Source organism: Peromyscus maniculatus, chromosome 22, assembly GCF_049852395.1.
Source record: "Peromyscus maniculatus bairdii isolate BWxNUB_F1_BW_parent chromosome 22, HU_Pman_BW_mat_3.1, whole genome shotgun sequence".
Taxonomy (NCBI): domain Eukaryota; kingdom Metazoa; phylum Chordata; class Mammalia; order Rodentia; family Cricetidae; genus Peromyscus; species Peromyscus maniculatus.
In genome coordinates, this window is record NC_134873.1 from 43,487,826 (window position 1) to 43,504,310 (window position 16,485).

General features: G+C 40.6%; 2 protein-coding genes across 12 annotated transcripts in view; one reads left to right on the forward strand and one right to left on the reverse strand.

Annotated features, from left to right (window-relative positions):
• LOC143270260 (dual E2 ubiquitin-conjugating enzyme/E3 ubiquitin-protein ligase BIRC6-like) overlaps positions 1 to 16,485 on the forward strand; it is a 310,541-nt gene that overhangs the window by 232,550 nt on the left and 61,506 nt on the right. The window lies entirely within an intron of this gene.
• The window catches only part of LOC143270259 (putative Polycomb group protein ASXL2), a 316,750-nt gene that overhangs the window by 189,473 nt on the left and 110,792 nt on the right, over positions 1 to 16,485 (reverse strand). The window lies entirely within an intron of this gene.

Sequence of the window (16,485 nt, forward strand, 5' to 3'; positions counted from 1 at the left end):
GTGCAGTGTAACAGTACCAGATACAGCAGATACACACAGTGAAATGATGTTTAAATAATGTAGGACCGTTTCAACATAGCACAGTGGTCAACACACTATTCCATACTAATAACAAAGTGGGGTTGCTATGGTCATAGCAGTGGTGCAGAAAAACCAAACATGTACTCATATGGTTTGTTTGTTTTTAAGACACTCAACTAAATAGAAATACCTGGGAACTCCCCCCAACAACATTGGATCCAATGTTATCCCCCAACTTGATATGTTGAAATCCTAACCCCAAGGTAATGGTATTAGTAGATGGGGTGTTTGGGAGGTGGCTATATCATGAGATGGAAAAACTACAAAACACTGTTGTAGAGAGTAAATAGTAAATAAGACATCCTTTGTTCATGATCAGAAGGTTTGATGGTAAAATGACATTACCAACAGAATCTATAGATTCTTTAGGGATGCTGTGTAATCCCTACCCAAACCCCAGTGACCTTTTTTGCATAAATGAAAACCCTGTCCTAAAAATCCCATTGGAATTACAGAAATCCCTCAGGAGCCAAAACAACCTTGATAAAGAACAGTCAGGGCTGGAGGGACGGCTCAGCGGTTAAGAGCACTGGCTGCTCTCAGAGAGGTCCTGAGTTCAGTTCTCAGGAACCACATTGTGGCTGACAACCATCTATAATGAGATCTGGTGCCCTCTTTTGGCTTGCAGGGATACATGCAGACAGAACATTGTGTGCACAGTAAATAAATAAACTAACTAGCTAGCTAGCTAACTAAATAAATAAATAGCTAAAAAAAAAAAAAAAAAAAAAAAAAAAAAAAAAAAAAAAAAAAAAAGAACAGTCAGAGGACCCATACTTTCTGATTTTAAAACTTTGTACAGAGCGGGGTAGTGGTGGTACACACCTTTAATCCCAGCATCGGGAGGCAGAGACAGGTGGGATCTCTGTGAGTTTGAGATCAGCCTGGTCTACAAATGAATCCCAGGACAGCCAGGCTACACAGAAAAACCCTGTTTTGAAAAACCAAAAAAAAAAAAAAAGAAAAAAAAAAGAAAAAGAAAAAGAAAAAAAACTGTGTAAAAAAATACAATACTCAAAAATAGTTGTGGTACTGGTTTAAGAATAAATAGACCTATAGAGTAGGGTGCGTTTTTGGCGGCGGCGCACGCCTTTAATCCTGGCACCTGGAAGGCAGAGGCAGGCAGATCTCTGTGTGTTCGAGGCCAGTCTGGTCTACAAAGTGAGTTCCAGGACATCCAGGACTGTTACATAGAGAAACCCTGTCTCTAAAAACAAAACAAAACAAAAAAAAATATTTAAAAAATAGACCTATAGGATCAAAGGAATCTAATATTAAAAGTCAGCTGATTCTCTACATAGGCACTATGACCATTCAATGCAAAAAGAATAAGCTTCAACCAGTGGTGCTGATGCAACTGGATAACCACATGTAAAGAAATGAAGTTGGGCCTTTTACTTCATATCATATTTAAAAACGAACTGGAGATGGAGTAAAAACCTAAATGTAAGAACAATTTAAGTTATGAAACTCTTTCCAGATTAAAAAGAGGTGAAGAATTAGGCTTGGGGAGATGGTTCAGCGGTTAACAACAGCACATACTGCTCTTGCAGAGGACCCAAGTTTGATTCCTAGCATCCATATCACACGGCTCACAATCCCCTGTAACTCCAGCTCCAGGGGGATCCAGCACCTCTGGCTTCTGCTGGCACCTGTGCTCATGCTCACACTCACAATTACACAAGTACATGATTTTATACACACACACACACCCCTTTAAAAAATAATAATAATAAATCTAAGCAAGAGAAAGGAGTGTAATGGTTAATTTATGCCGACTTGGCTAGGCTATGGAGCCCAGTTGTTTGGCCATATATTAGTCTAGAACATTTCTTTGACAGTAATTTTACATATGATTAACATTTAAAATCAGTACACTTTAAAGCAGATTGCCTTCCATACTGTGAGTGGGCATCACCCAATCAGCGGAAGGCTTTAAGAGCAGAGGCCAGAACTCCCTGAAGAGGAAAGAATCCTTCCACAGGCTGAAGCACACAAAAGTGTACCCATTTTTCTAGCCTGTCCTGTCCTGCAGAGTTTGGGCTTGGGACAATGACATTAACTCTTACCCAAGTTTGTCTATGAATTTCAGAGGAGCTATGAGAGCCTATTTCTTAACCTTAGTATATCCTCTTTGGTGTGTGGTGTGTGTGTGTGTGTGTGTGTGTGTGTGTGTGTGTGTGTGTGTGTGTGTGTGTGTGTGTGATAAAGAACAACCTGGTCTTTGGTCCAGATTCTTGGTACCAAACTCCAAAAACCCTTGCAATTCCATGAGTATTGAGGGTGTTTGTTACATTAATGAGATGGAAATTCGGATTTGCTTCGATTTTTAATTGAGGAAGTTGGAACAATCATCATTCTAAAATCTAATTCAGACCTGACCAATCAATATATTTATGCATAGATGTATAAATCCCAAACAAAATATCAGCAAACTGAATCTAATGAATCTAATTAAAGTATTGGGACCAACATACAAATGTGTTATACGTATCCTAGGAATTCACAGCTGGTTTATTATCTTACATTCTCAACAACTCAGTACATTGATTGAACAAACAAGAAAAAAATATATGACCATCTAAACAGAGGCAGGAAATATACTTAATATTTAGCACACAGTATAAAGAGATTTAATTTAAAATTTTAGAAGATTTTTTTAAATTAACACTAATTCTTGCTAAAAACTTCCTTAAATTGGGAAAGAATATTTGAAAAACATACATAACTGGTGAATTATTGAAAAATTTTCTTGACTTAGTAAAGAGACAGATGCCCACAACACATTGCTACTGAATATTGTACCCATAAGTTATAATCATATGAAGGCAAGGTGAACCAAGACATAAGATTAGAAAAGAGGTAATAAAACTGTTGTTATTTACACATGACATAATTTAGAGAATATTCCTACAGGAGAATAAAGTCAAAATGATACACTTAGCAGGGTTCTCTAAGCAGCTCAATATGAAAAGATCTGTTGTATTCTCAGGTTTCGGCATCATTTGTATAAAATGGTATTTACAAGGGGTGGTGGTGGTGCATATCTTTTATCCCAGCACTTGGGAGGCAGAGGCAAGTGGATCTCTGTGAGTTCAAGGCCAGCCTCGTCTACAAAATGGATTCCTGAGTAGCCAGGGCTATACAGGAAACCCTGTCTCGAAAAACCAAAAAAAAAAAAAAAAAAAAAAAAAAAAAAAAAAAAAAAAAGAAAGAAAGAAAGAAAGAACAGTATTTACAATATTATACCAGGCCTGTGGATGTAGTTCTTTGGTGGACTGCTTGCAGAGAGCACAAGACTCTGGATTTGATCCTTAGCAATAAAATAAGTAAATAGATAGATATAGCTGATAGATAGATAGTTGATAGATAGATAGATAGATAGATAGATAGATAGATAGATAGATAGATAGATAGATAGATAGATAGATAGGTAGATAGGTAGATAGGTAGATGGGTAGATAGATATATGATATAGATAACAGAAAGATAGATAAATATAGATGATAGATAGATAATAAAATGCCATGCCAAATCACACATTATGTGCCTCCTGATGATTATCATTACCTATGAACTATGTCATCTCTCCCTAGCAGAAAACAAATTCTGATAAATCTTAGAACCAACTTCCTCATGGTTCTAGTTCATATTGAGTTACTGAAATAGAATACTTGTGATCAGCTCATTTATGAGGGAGAGAGATTTAGTTGGCTCCATGGTTCTGGATGTTTAAGAGCCTAATGCTAGTATGTCCTTAGTTTCATGTGAGGATGTCTCTTAGCCTAGTGCTAGCATGTCCTTAGATTCACGTGAGGATGTCTAAGAGCCTAGTGCTAGCATGTCCTTAGAATCATGTGAGGATGTCTAAGAGCCTAGTGCTAGCATGTCCTTAGAATCATGTGAGGATGTCTAAGAGCCTAGTGCTAGCATGTCCTTCCCTTCACATGAGGATGTCTAAGAGCCTAGTACTAGTATGTCCTTTCCTTCACCTGAGGATGTCTAAGGTCCTATTGCTAGCATGTCCTTAGCTTCACCTGAGGTCTTTGCGTAGCTTCAACTCACAGCAGACAGAGGCAGAGGAGCAAGTGGATGTGTGTGGAAGACAAAAGGGGTCCTGACTCCTGTGGCAGCGAACCCAGTCCTCAGAGAGTGAGGAGCCATGCCTGTGAAACCTTACTCAGTCTAGAAAGAATGGCATTAAACCCGCTTGAAGGTCGCACTTTCCAACCCTGCTCCCCTGGCAAATGCATTTCTGCAGGAGTTCTGGATAAACCTCAACTCACTCACATGAAGCATGAGAGACAGCAGTGTGTGAACTGACAACATGGAGGGGGCATTATAATTTTTCCTAATTTCAGAATATTTTAGACATCTGTACAATCAAATATAATCATACCCACCCCTCCCCACTCCAACTTCCCCCATATAATCTCACAACATATCCACCTCCCAACTTCATGCTTTTCTCTTTTATAACCCACTAAGTCCAATTAGTGTTGCCTATATGTGTATGGCTACACAGCATGGGTATTTGATCAACAAAATGTTGATTGTGAAATCTAGAGAAATGACCCTTTTATCCAATACATGAATCAAACTAATAAAAGAAGAGAGACTCTGTAGAGTAGAATACAGAAACATATTGTTCAACATTCAATATGTTGTTCAACATTCAATATTGAGTTTGGCTAAATATTAATTTATGCCATTAAGTGACTGTGTGACTATTTGAATTTAAATGCTGGTGGGTATTTGAGGTATTAAGGAATTATTCAGATTTTATTGTTACATTTTTAGGTGTAATAATGATATTGTGATTAACCTGTTTTTCTTTTGTTTGTTTTTTTCTTTCTGGAGTGGGGCATTATCTCAAAATATACATACTACAACATTTACCGGTGTTATATTTAGGAAGTGATCTCCTATGCCAATGCATTCAAGACTACTTCCTAATTTCTCTTTTAGCAGGTTCAGAGTAGCTGGATTTATGTCGAGGCCTTTGATCCACTTGAACTTAAGTTTTGTGCACAGTGACAGATATGGCTCTATTTGCAGCCTTCTACACGTTTACATCCAATTATGCCAGCATCATTTGTTGAAGATGCTTTCTTTTTTCCATTGTACAGTTTTGGCTTCTTTGTCAAAAATTATATGTTCGTAGGTGTGCGGATTAATGTCAGGGTCTTCAATTTGATTCCATTGGTCCACATGTCAGTTTTTATGCCAGTACCAAGCTGTTTTTATTACTGTAGCTCTATAGTAGAGCTTGAGGTCAGGGGTCGTGATGCCTCCAGAGGTTGTTTTATTGTACAGGATTCTTTTGGCTATCCTGTTTTTTTGTTTTTCCATAGGAAGTTGAGTATTATTCTTTCCAGGTCTGTGAAGAATTGTGTTGGTATTTTGATGGGGATTGCATTGAATCTGTAGATTGCTTTTGGTAAGATTGCCATTTTTACTATGTTAATCCTGCCTATCCATGAGCATGGGAGATCTTTCCATTTTCTGACATCTTCAATTTCTTTTTTCAGGGACTTAAAGTTCTTGTCATATAGGTCCTTCACTTGCTTGGTTAGTGTTACCCCAAGGTATTTTATATCATTTGTGCCTATTGTAAAGGGTGATGTATCTCAGACACAGGGATCGCCCAATAACAGAGCAATGGATGAGATCTACATGAACAACATGGACGTGAGTGGGGGTAAGGAAGGGAAAGAGAGGGAAAGAGAGCTTAGAGTACCGGGAGATCCCAGCTGGATCAAGAACAGAGAGGGAGAACAAGGAATAAGAGACCATGATAAATGAAGACCACATGAGAAAAGGAAGAAACAAAGTGCTAGAGAGGTCCACAGAAATCCACAAAGATACCCCCACAATAGACTACTGGCAATGGTAGAGAGACAACCGGAACTGACCTACTCTGACAAAAGGATGGCCAAACATCCTAATTGTCATGCTAGAAATCTCATCCAATGACTGAGGGAACCGGATGCAGAGATCCACGACCAGGCCCCAGGTGGAGCTCCAGGAGTCCAATTGGTGAGAAAGAGGAGGGTTTGTATGAGTGAGAATTGCTGAGATCAAGATTGGAAAAAGTACAGGGACAAATATCCAAACGAAAGGAAACACATGAACTATGAACCAATAGCTGAGGAGCCCCCACCTGGATCAGGCCCTCTGAATTAAGTGAGACAGTTGATTAGCTTGATCTGCTTGGGAGGCAAAAAGTCAGTGGGACCGGGTCCTGTCCTCAGTGCATGAACTGGCTGTTTGGAACCTGGGGCTTATACAGGAACACTTGGCTCAGCCTGGGAGGAGGGGACTGGACCTGCCTGGACTGAATCTACCAGGTTGAACTCAATCCTCAGGGGAGCCTTTGCCCTGGAGGAGATGGGAATGGGAGGGGGGGCTGGAAGGAAGGTAGGGGGGAGAAGGGAGGACAAGAGAATCCGTGGCTGATATGTAAAATTAAATTTAATAAATTAATTAAAAATAAAAATAAAACATTTTCCATGAAATTATTTCCAATTTGCTTCAAAATGATTGAGTAACAGGTCTATGAAGATTAATCAGACCACCTTTAATTTTTTTTTTTTTTTGTGATATATATTTTTTATTTTACAATACCATTCAGTTCTACATATCAGCCATGGGTTCCCCTATTCTCCCCCCTCCCACGCCCTCCCCTTACCCCCAGCCCACCCTCCATTCCCACCTCCTCCAGGACAAGTCCTCCCCCGAGGACTGTGATCGACTTGGTAGACTCAGTCCAGGGAGGTCCAGTCCCTTCCTCCCAGACTGAGCCAAGTGTCCCTGCATAAGTTCCTGGTTTCAAACAGCCAACTCATGGAATGAGCACAGGACTTGGTCCCACTGCCTAGATGCCTCCCAAACTGATCAAGCCAATCAACTGTCTCACCTATTCAGAGGGCCTGATCCAGCTGGGAGCCCCTCAGTCTTTGGTTCATAGTTCATGTGTTTCCATTCATTTGGCTATTTTTTTTTCAATAATTGAGTAAAACTGAAATTTATTATATGCCACAGTCGTCCTAGGGACCTCCATGCTATATATATAGCCTCTATGGTTCAATGGGTTGTGGTCTGATTGTTCATTTTATATCTAGAATCCACCAATGAGTGAGTACATACCATAACTGTCTTTCTGGGTTTGGGTTGCCTCACTCAGGATGATTTTTTCTAGTTCCATCCATTTGCCTGCAAATTTCATGCTTTCATTGTTTTTCTCTGCTGAGTAGTACTCCATTGTGTATATGTACCACATTTTTTTCATCCATTCTTCCGTTGATGGGCATCTAGGTTGTTTCCAGGTTCTGGCTATTACAAATAGTGCTGCTATGAACATAGCTGAGCATGTATCTTTATGGTATGTATCAGCATTCTTTGGGTATATGCCCAAGAGTGGGATGGCTGGGTCTTGAGGTAGTTTGATTCCTAATTTTCTGAGGAACCGCCATACTGATTTCCATAGTGGTTGTACAAGTTTACATTCCCACCAACAGTGGAGGAGTGTTCCCTTTGCTCCACATCCTCTCCAACATTGGTTGTCATTGGTGTTTTTGATCTTAGCCATTCTAACAGGTGTAAGGTGGTATCTGAGAGTCGTTTTGATTTGCATTTCTCTGATGATTAAGGATGTTGAGCATTTCTTTAAATGTCTTTCAGCCATTTGTAGTTCTTGTTTTGTGAATTCTCTGTTTAGCTCTTTAGTCCATTTTTTAATTGGACTGTTCAGTGCTTTGATGTCTAGTTTCTTGAGTTCTTTATATATTGTGGAGATCAATCCTCTGTCAGATGTGGGGTTGGTGAAGATCTTTTCCCAATCTGTTGGCTGTCTTTTTGTCTTATTGACTGTGTCTTTTGCCCTGCAAAAGCTTCTCAGTTTTGAGAGGTCCCATTTATTAATGGTTGTGCTCAGGGTCTGTGCTGTCGGTGTTTTATTTAGGAAATGGTCTCCAGTGCCAATGCGTTCAAGAGTGCTTCCTATCTTCTTTTCTATTAAGTTTAGTGTAACTGGATTTATGTTTAGGTCTTTGATCCACTTGGACTTGAGTTTTGTGCATGGTGACAGATATGGATCTATTTGTAATCTTTTACATATTGACATCCAGTTATGCCAGCACCATTTGTTGAAGATACTTTCTTTGTTCCATTGTATAGTTTTGGCTCCTTTGTCAAAAACCAGGTGTTCATATGTGCATGGATTAATGTCAGGGTCTTCAATTCGATTCCATTGGTCCGTATGTCGGTTTTTATACCAGTACCAAGCTGTTTTTATTACTATAGCTCTATAGTAGAGTTTGAGGTCCGGGATGGTGATGCCTCCAAGGGTTGCTTTATCGTATAGGATTCTTTTAGCTATCCTGGGTCTTTTGTTTTTCCATATAAAGTTGAGTATTTTTCTTTCCAAGTCTGTGAAGAATTGTGTTGGGATTTTGATGGGGATTGCATTGAATCTGTAGATTGCTTTTGGTAAGATTGCCATTTTTACTATGTTAATCCTACCTATCCATGAGCATGGGAGATCCTTCCATTTTCTGATATCTTCTTCAATTTCTTTCTTTAGAGATATAAAGTTCTTATCAAAAAGGTCTTTCACTTGTTTAGTTAGTGTTATCCCAAGGTATTTTATATTATTTGTGGCTATTGTAAAGGGTGATGTTTCTCTGACTTCTTTCTCAGCCCTTTTATCATTTGTGTATAGGAGGGCTACTGATTTTTTTGAGTTGATCTTGTATCCTGCCACTTTACTGAAGGAGTTTATCAGCTGTAGAAGTTCCCTGGTAGAGTTTTTGGGGTCACTTATATATACTATCATATCATCTGCAAATAGTGAAAGTTTGACTTCTTCCTTGCCAATTTGTATCCCTTTGATCTCCTTTTGTTGTCTTATTGCTCTAGCTAGAACTTCTAGTACTATATTGAATAAATATGGGGAGAGTGGACAGCCTTGTCTTGTTCCTGAATTTAGTGGTATCGCTTTGAGTTTCTCTCCATTTAATTTGATGTTTGCTGTTGGCTTGCTATAAATTGCTTTTATTATGTTTAGAAATGTTCCTTGTATTCCTATTCTTTCTAAGACCTTTATCATGAAGGGGTGTTGGATTTTGTCAAAGGCTTTTTCAGCATCAAGGGAGATGATCATGTGGTTTTTTTCTTTCAGTTTGTTTATATGGTGTATTACATTGACTGATTTCCCTATGTTGAACCATCCTTGCATCCCTGGGATGAATCCTACTTGGTCGTGATGGATGATTGTTTTGATGTATTCTTGGATTCGGTTTGCCAATATTTTGTTGAGTATTTTTGCATCAATGTTCATGAGGGAGATTGGTCTGTAGTTCTCTTTCTTTGTTGCATCTTTGTGTGGTTTGGGTATCAGGGTAATTGTAGCCTCATAAAAAGAGTTTGGTAGTGTTCCTTCTGTTTCTATTGTGTGGAACACTTTGAAGAGGATTGGTATTAGTTCTTCTTTGAAAGTCAGGTAGAATTCTGCACTGAAACCATCTGGTCCTGGGCTTTTTTTAGTTGGGAGACTTTTGATGACTGTTTCTATTTCTTTAGGGGTTATTGGTCTATTTAAATGGTTTATCTGGTCTTGATTTAATTTTGGTATTTGGTATTTATCCAGAAAATTGTCCATTTCTTCCTGGTTTTCCATTTTTGTGGAGTACAGGTTTTTGAAGTATGATCTGATGATTCTCTGGATTTCCTCATTGTCTGTTGTTATGTCTCCCTTTTCATTTCTGATTTTGTGAATTTGGGTGTTCTGTCTTTGCCTTTTGGTTAATTTGGCTAGTGGTTTGTCTATCTTGTTGATTTTTTCAAAGAACCAACTCTTTGTTTCATTGATTTTTTGTATTGTTCTCTTGTTTTCTATTTCGTTGATTTCAGCCCTCAATTTGATTATTTCCTGGCGTCTATTTCTCCTGGGTGAGTTTGTTTCTTTTTGTTCTAGAGCTTTCAGTTGTGCTGTTAATTCATTGGTATGGGATTGCTCCATCTTCTTTATGTGTGCATTTAGAGCTATGAATTTTCCTCTTAGCACTGCTTTCATAGTGTCCCATAAGTTTGGGTATGTTGTACTTTCATTTTCATTGAATTCTAGGAACTCTTTAATTTCTGTCTTTATTTCTTCCTTGACCCATTGATGTTTCAGGTGGGTATTATTCAGTTTCCATGAGTTTGTGGGTTTTCTATAATTTTTGTTGTTATTGAGTTCTAACTTTAAGGCATGGTGGTCTGATAAAATACAGGTGGTTATTCCAATTTTTTTGTATCTGTTGAGATTTGTTTTGTGTCCAAGCATGTGGTCAATTTTTGAGAAGGTTCCATGGGGTGCTGAGAAGAAGGTATATTCTTTTGTGTTAGGATGGAATATTCTGTAGATATCTATTAGGTCCATTTGAGTCATAACATCTGTTAGGTCCTTTATTTCTTTGTTAAGTTTCAGTCTGGTAGATCTATCTTTTGGTGAGAGTGGTGTGTTAAAATCTCCCACTACTAATGTGTGGGGTTTGATGTGCGTTTTAAACTTTAGTAGTGTTTCTTTTATGAATGTGGGTGCTTTTGTATTTGGAGCATAAATGTTTAGAATCGAGACTTCATCTTGGTGGATTTTTCCTGTGATGAATATGTAATGTCCATCCTGGTCTCTTTTGATTGATTTTAGTTTGAAGTCTATTTGATTAGATATTAGGATAGCTACACCAGCTTGTTTCTTAGGTCCATTTACTTGGAAAACCTTTTCCCAGCCCTTTACTCGGAGGTAGTGTCTGTCTTTAGAGTTAAGGTGTGTTTCTTGTATGCAGCATATGGATGGGTCCTGTTTTCTAATCCATTCTGTTAGCCTGTGTCTTTTTATAGGTGAGTTGAGACCATTGATATTGATGGATATTAATGACCAGTGATTGTTAATTCCTGTTATTTTTTTGGTTGTGTTGTGTTGTCCTTCTGTGGTGTATGTTGGTGTAGGGTTATCTATTGCTTGATTTTTCATGGATGTGTTTAGCTTCTTTGGGTTGAATTTTCCCTTCTAGTGCTTTCTGTAGGGCTGGGTTTGTGGACAGGTATTGATTAAATCTGGTTTTATCCTGGAATATTTTGTTTACTCCGCCTATGGTGATTAAGAGTTTTGCTGGGTATAATAGTCTGGGTTGGCATCCATGGTCTCTTAGTGTCTGCATGAGGTTTGTCCATGATCTTCTATCTTTCATAGTCTCTATTGAGTAGTCTGGTGTTATTCTGATGGGTTTGCCTTTATATGTTACTTGGTCCTTTTCCTTTGCAGCTCTTAATATTTTTTCTTTATTCTGTGTGTTTAGTGTTTTGATTATTATGTGGCGAGGGGACTTTTTTTTTGGATCCAGCCTATTCGGTGTTCTGTAAGCTTCTTGTATCTTCATAGGTATTTCTTTCTTTAGGTTAGGAAAGTTTTCTTCTATGATTTTGTTGAATATATTTTCTGTGCCTTTGAGTTGGTATTCTTCTCCTTCTTCTATCCCTATTATTCTTAGGTTTGGTCTTTTCATGGTGTCCCAAATTTCCTGGACGTTTTGTGTTAGGACTTTTTTGTCTTTATTGTTTTCTTTGACTGACGAATCTATTTTCTCTATCGTGTCTTCAGTGTCAGAGATTCTCTGTTCCATCTCTTGCAATCGGTTGGTTATGCTTGTTTCTGTAGTTCCTGTTCGTTTTGTCAGGATTTCTATTTCCAGCATTCCCTCAGCATGTGTTTTCTTTATTGTCTCAAATTCACTTTTCAGATCTTGGAATGATTCTTTCATCTGTTTAATTGCTTTTTCTTGGCTTTCTTTGATTTCTTCCCATTTTTTGTTCCTTTTTTCTTCCATTTCTTTAAGGGAGTTTTTTATTTCCTCTTTAATGGAGTTTTTCATTTCCTCTTTAAGGGAAGTTTTTATTTCCTCTTTAAGGGAGTTTTTTATTTCCTCTTTAAGGAAAGTTTTTATTTCCTCTTTAAGGTAGTTTTTCAATTCCTCTTTAAGGAAAGTTTTTATTTCCTCATTGAGGGAATGTTTTATTTCTTCTTTAAGGGCCTCTATCATCTTCTTAATGTCATTTTTAGGGTTGATTTCTTCTGTTTCTTCTGTCATGGTATGTTTAGGTCTTGCAGGTGTAGAATCACTAGGTTCTGATGTTGCCATATAGGTCTTTATGTTGTTGCCTGTATTTTTGCACTGGCGCCTATTCATCTCTTCCTCTGTGAGGTGCAGGTGGTGTCTGTGTCTGAGAGTGCCTCTCTTGTTCTAATTTTTAGTCTTGGTTTAGTAGGGGTTCTTGGTTAAATTGGTGCTTTTGGGCTATTTCTTCAGGGGCAGCTGATTTCGATCGGTGAATTATATACTTATGATTCTGGTGATCTGGTTTGGTGTCTGGGTAGCGCCTTCTTCTGTGTTCTCAGGTCACTTTTTGTTCATTTGTCAACTCCTCAGCTGATCTTGTTTCTTCAGACTTTAAACTGTAGGCATCTGAATCCTCTCCCAGATGGGTTTCAGCTGAGCAGGGTAGTCTCACCAACACCTCCAAGTTGTTGGGTTTCACAGGATCAGCAGCTGGGCCCTGGGTTGTCCTCAGATGGAGTGTTCAGATTCATTCTGGTTCTGACCCACGGAGATAGCTTCTTCCCCAGATGTTGGGGTTAGGGGCGTCCCTGTTCCAAGCTGTGTCTGCTTGTCTCCGTCCCTGGGCCTGTTTACCTCTGCGATCCGCCGCCGGGCCTGTATGTCCCTGTCAGCTGCCGCTGGGTCTGTCTGCCTCTGGGGGCCGCCACCGGGCCTGAATGTCCCTGTCGGCCGCTGCATGTCTACCTCAGCAGGATGCCGCTGGGCCTGTCTTCCTCCACAGGCCGCCGCCACAGGCCTACCTGCGTCTGCTTGTCTTCGCCGCCGGGCCTGTCTACCTCTGTGGACCACCGCTGGGCCTGAATGTCTCTGCCGGCTGCCGCCGGGCCTGAATATCTCTGTCGGCTTCCGCCGCTGGGCCCGTCTACCTCAGCGGGCTGCTGCTGGGCCCGTCTACCTCCGTGGGCCGCTGCCGCAGGCCTACCTGCGTCTGCTTGTCTCTGCCGCCGGGCCTGTCTACCTCTGTGGGCCGCCGCTGGGCCTGAATGTCTCTGCCGGCTGCTGCCGGGCCTGAATGTCCCTGTCGGCCGCTGCCGCCGGGCCCGTTTACCTCAGCGGGCCGCCGCTGGGCCCGTCTACTTCTGTGGGCCGCCGCTGGGCCTGAATGTCTCTGCCGGCTGCCGCTGGGTCTGAATATCCCTGTCGGCTGCCGCCGCTGGGCCCCTCTAACTCCACCGGCCCCCGCCGCAGGCCTACCTGCGTCTGCTTGTCTCTGCCGCCGGGCCTGTCTACCTCTGTGGGCCGCCGCTGGGACTCGGCGTCTTCACATGCTGCTTGTCATGGCGGTGGCTGCAGTGTCTCCCCTAGAGTCGTTTTCAACTATGAGTTAAATACCAGAAACTGGAAGAGAACAAGGACATGTCTGCGTCTTCATTATTATATTTGCATTGTTTTTATTTATGTATTTTATTGTATTTTATTTGTTCTATATGTGTGTGGGTGCATGTATGCAATGGCAAACGTGTGGCAGGTCAGAGGACAGCTTTTAGGAGTTAATTCTCTCCTCTCATCTTGTGGGTCCCAGAGATCAAACTCAGGTTATCAGTCTTAGCAACAAGTACCTTCACTTGCTGAACCATTTCATTGGCCAATAGATGCATTTTTTGTTTGTTTTTGTGGTTGCTATTGTTTTTAGTTTTTGAGACATGGTCTCACTACCACAGATGCATTTTTTTTTTATTGACTGCTTATTTATAAGGAGGAACTAGACACAGGAGCACGAAGAGAAAACTAGAGCTGACTGGGCTGAGCTGGGCTGCAGGTGGCTAAATGCTGCGGGCCTGGAGGAAACAGGAAGGAAAGCAGAGGAACTGGAGGCCAGCCAGAAGTATCTGGGAACAGCCCAGCTGTGTGACTCTTTAGTTAGCACAGGCTTTGTCCAGCCAGATGTCCTCAGCATCTTGTTGGTCCCCCCCCGCCCCCCCCCCCCCCCGAGGAATTTGACTATTCATTCTGAAGTTGTCTCAAATGTTCCTCATAATCACACGGACTCCTCAGAGGCCGAATACATTTTTCAAATTTGTTAATTTTTGTTGTACTGGGAATTGAATGGAGGGCCTTGCTCATACTAGATAAGTGCTCTAAACTGAACTATATCTCTACCCCTCGAATCATTCTTTTATTTTTTAATTAATTAATTAATTTATCTATCTATTTATTTATTTTTGGTTTCTCGAGACAGGGTTTCTCGTGTAGCCCTGGCTGTCCTGAATGAAAGTCACTCTATAGACCAGGCTGGCCTCGAACTCACAGAGATCCACCTGCCTCTGCATCTGAAGTGCTAGGGTTAAAGTTATGTGCCACCACCATCTGGTCCTCAAATCATCCTTACATGCTCATTATAACAAGAGATCTTTTACATAGAGGGGAGACGCAGCCAGGACCTAAATAGGTTTCGATTCCTCCTGACATTGTCATTTACTGATTGATAAGAAATTTTTTTAATTTTTTTAAATTCTTTGAGAATTTCATTTAGCATAAACATGTGCTGACCATATAATTCTGCCTGTGGGGCCATCCACTGGATTTGGGTGACTACAAGAAGCCATACCCTCACAGAAAACTGACACACACACACACACACACACACACACACACACACACACACCCCGCCCAGGCCATTGTTCCTCAGTAAGGGTCGGAGAGCAATTTATGTAGATTTTTCAGGCCCTCGGTGTTATCTCTTAAAAGATGCACTGAGGCTGGGTAGTAGTGGTGCACACCTTTAATCCAAGCACTCTGGGGAGGCAGAGGCTGACAGATCCCTGTGAGTTTGAGGCCATCCTGGTTTACAGAATAAGTTCCAGGACAGGCTCCAAAGCTACACAGAGAAACCCTGTCTCAAAAAAAAAAAAAAAAAGAAAAAGAAAAAGAAAAAAGAAAAGAAAAGAAAAAAAAAGATAGACTGACTTGCCCAATGAATACTCAATTTTATGTCATGCATGATGATTCATGCTTGCAATCCTAGTACTCAGGGAGGTGGAGGAGAAAGGATTCTTATGAGTTCCATGCCAGCCTGTCCTACACAGTAAGTTTCCGAACAGTGCGCACTATATAACTAGGTCTGTCTGCAAACAAATAAAACCACAAAGATGTATCTTTAGTAAGGCATGGTGATGCATGCCTCAAGTCCTAGTGACTCAGGAGGGTGGCTTGAGTCCAGGATTTTCAAGGCCCTGTCTCAGTAAATAAAACAAAACATGGTGGCACACAACTTGAATTTCAACACTAGGAAGGTTTCAGGAGAATTAAAAGTTCAAAAAACAGAAAGAAAGGGAGAGAGGAATGGGTTGGGGCCGTGGATAGAAGGAGGGAGGGAGGGATAGAGGGAGGGAGGGAGGGAGGGTACGAGGGAGGGAAGGAGGAAAGAAAGAAAGGAATGGACTCGAGAGATGGCTAGATGGTTAAGAGTACTTGCTGTTCTTCCAGAGGACCTGAGTTCAATTCCCAGTACCCAGATCATGTGGTTCACAAATACACAATTTTAACTCCAGCTCCAGGGGATATAATGCCCTCTTCTGGTCTTCAGGGACACCTGCATTTATGTGTGTATAACCACACAGAGACACATGATTTTATATATATATTTAGACAGGGTCTCGTCTATGTAGCACTGGCTGGCCTGGAACTTACTATGTAGACCAGGCTGGCCTCAAGCTCACAGAGACCTGCCTGCTGCTGCCTCGAGTACTGGGATTAGAGGTGTGCAACACCACACCAGGTTAAAATAATTTTAAAAAGAGAAAAAAGATGGTATGTAAAATGAAAAAAAAAAACTTTTTAAAATAAAATTTAAAAAAAAAAAGAAACCAGGTAGTGGTGGCCCATGCCTTTAATCCTAGCATTCTGGGGCCAAAGGCAGGCAGATTTCTGTGAGTTTAAGGACACACTGGTGTTGTGGGCTAATGCTCTCATACACTGCAAAGATTTGTCACTTAAATTGGTTTAATAAAATGCTGATTGGCCAGTAGCCAGGCAGGAAATATAGGTGGGGTGACCAGACTAGGAGAATTCTGGGAAGAGGAAAGGTGGAGTCAGGAGTCACCAGCCAGAGGCAGAGGAAGCAAGATGAGACTGTCACACTGAGAAAAGGTACCGAGCCACGTGGCTAAACATGGATAAGAATTATAGGTTAATTTAAGTGTAAGATCTAGTTAGTAATAAGCCTGAGCTACTGGTTGAGCATTTATAAGTAATATTAAGCCTCTGCGTCAATTATTTGGGAAGTGGCAGCTGGGTATTTGGG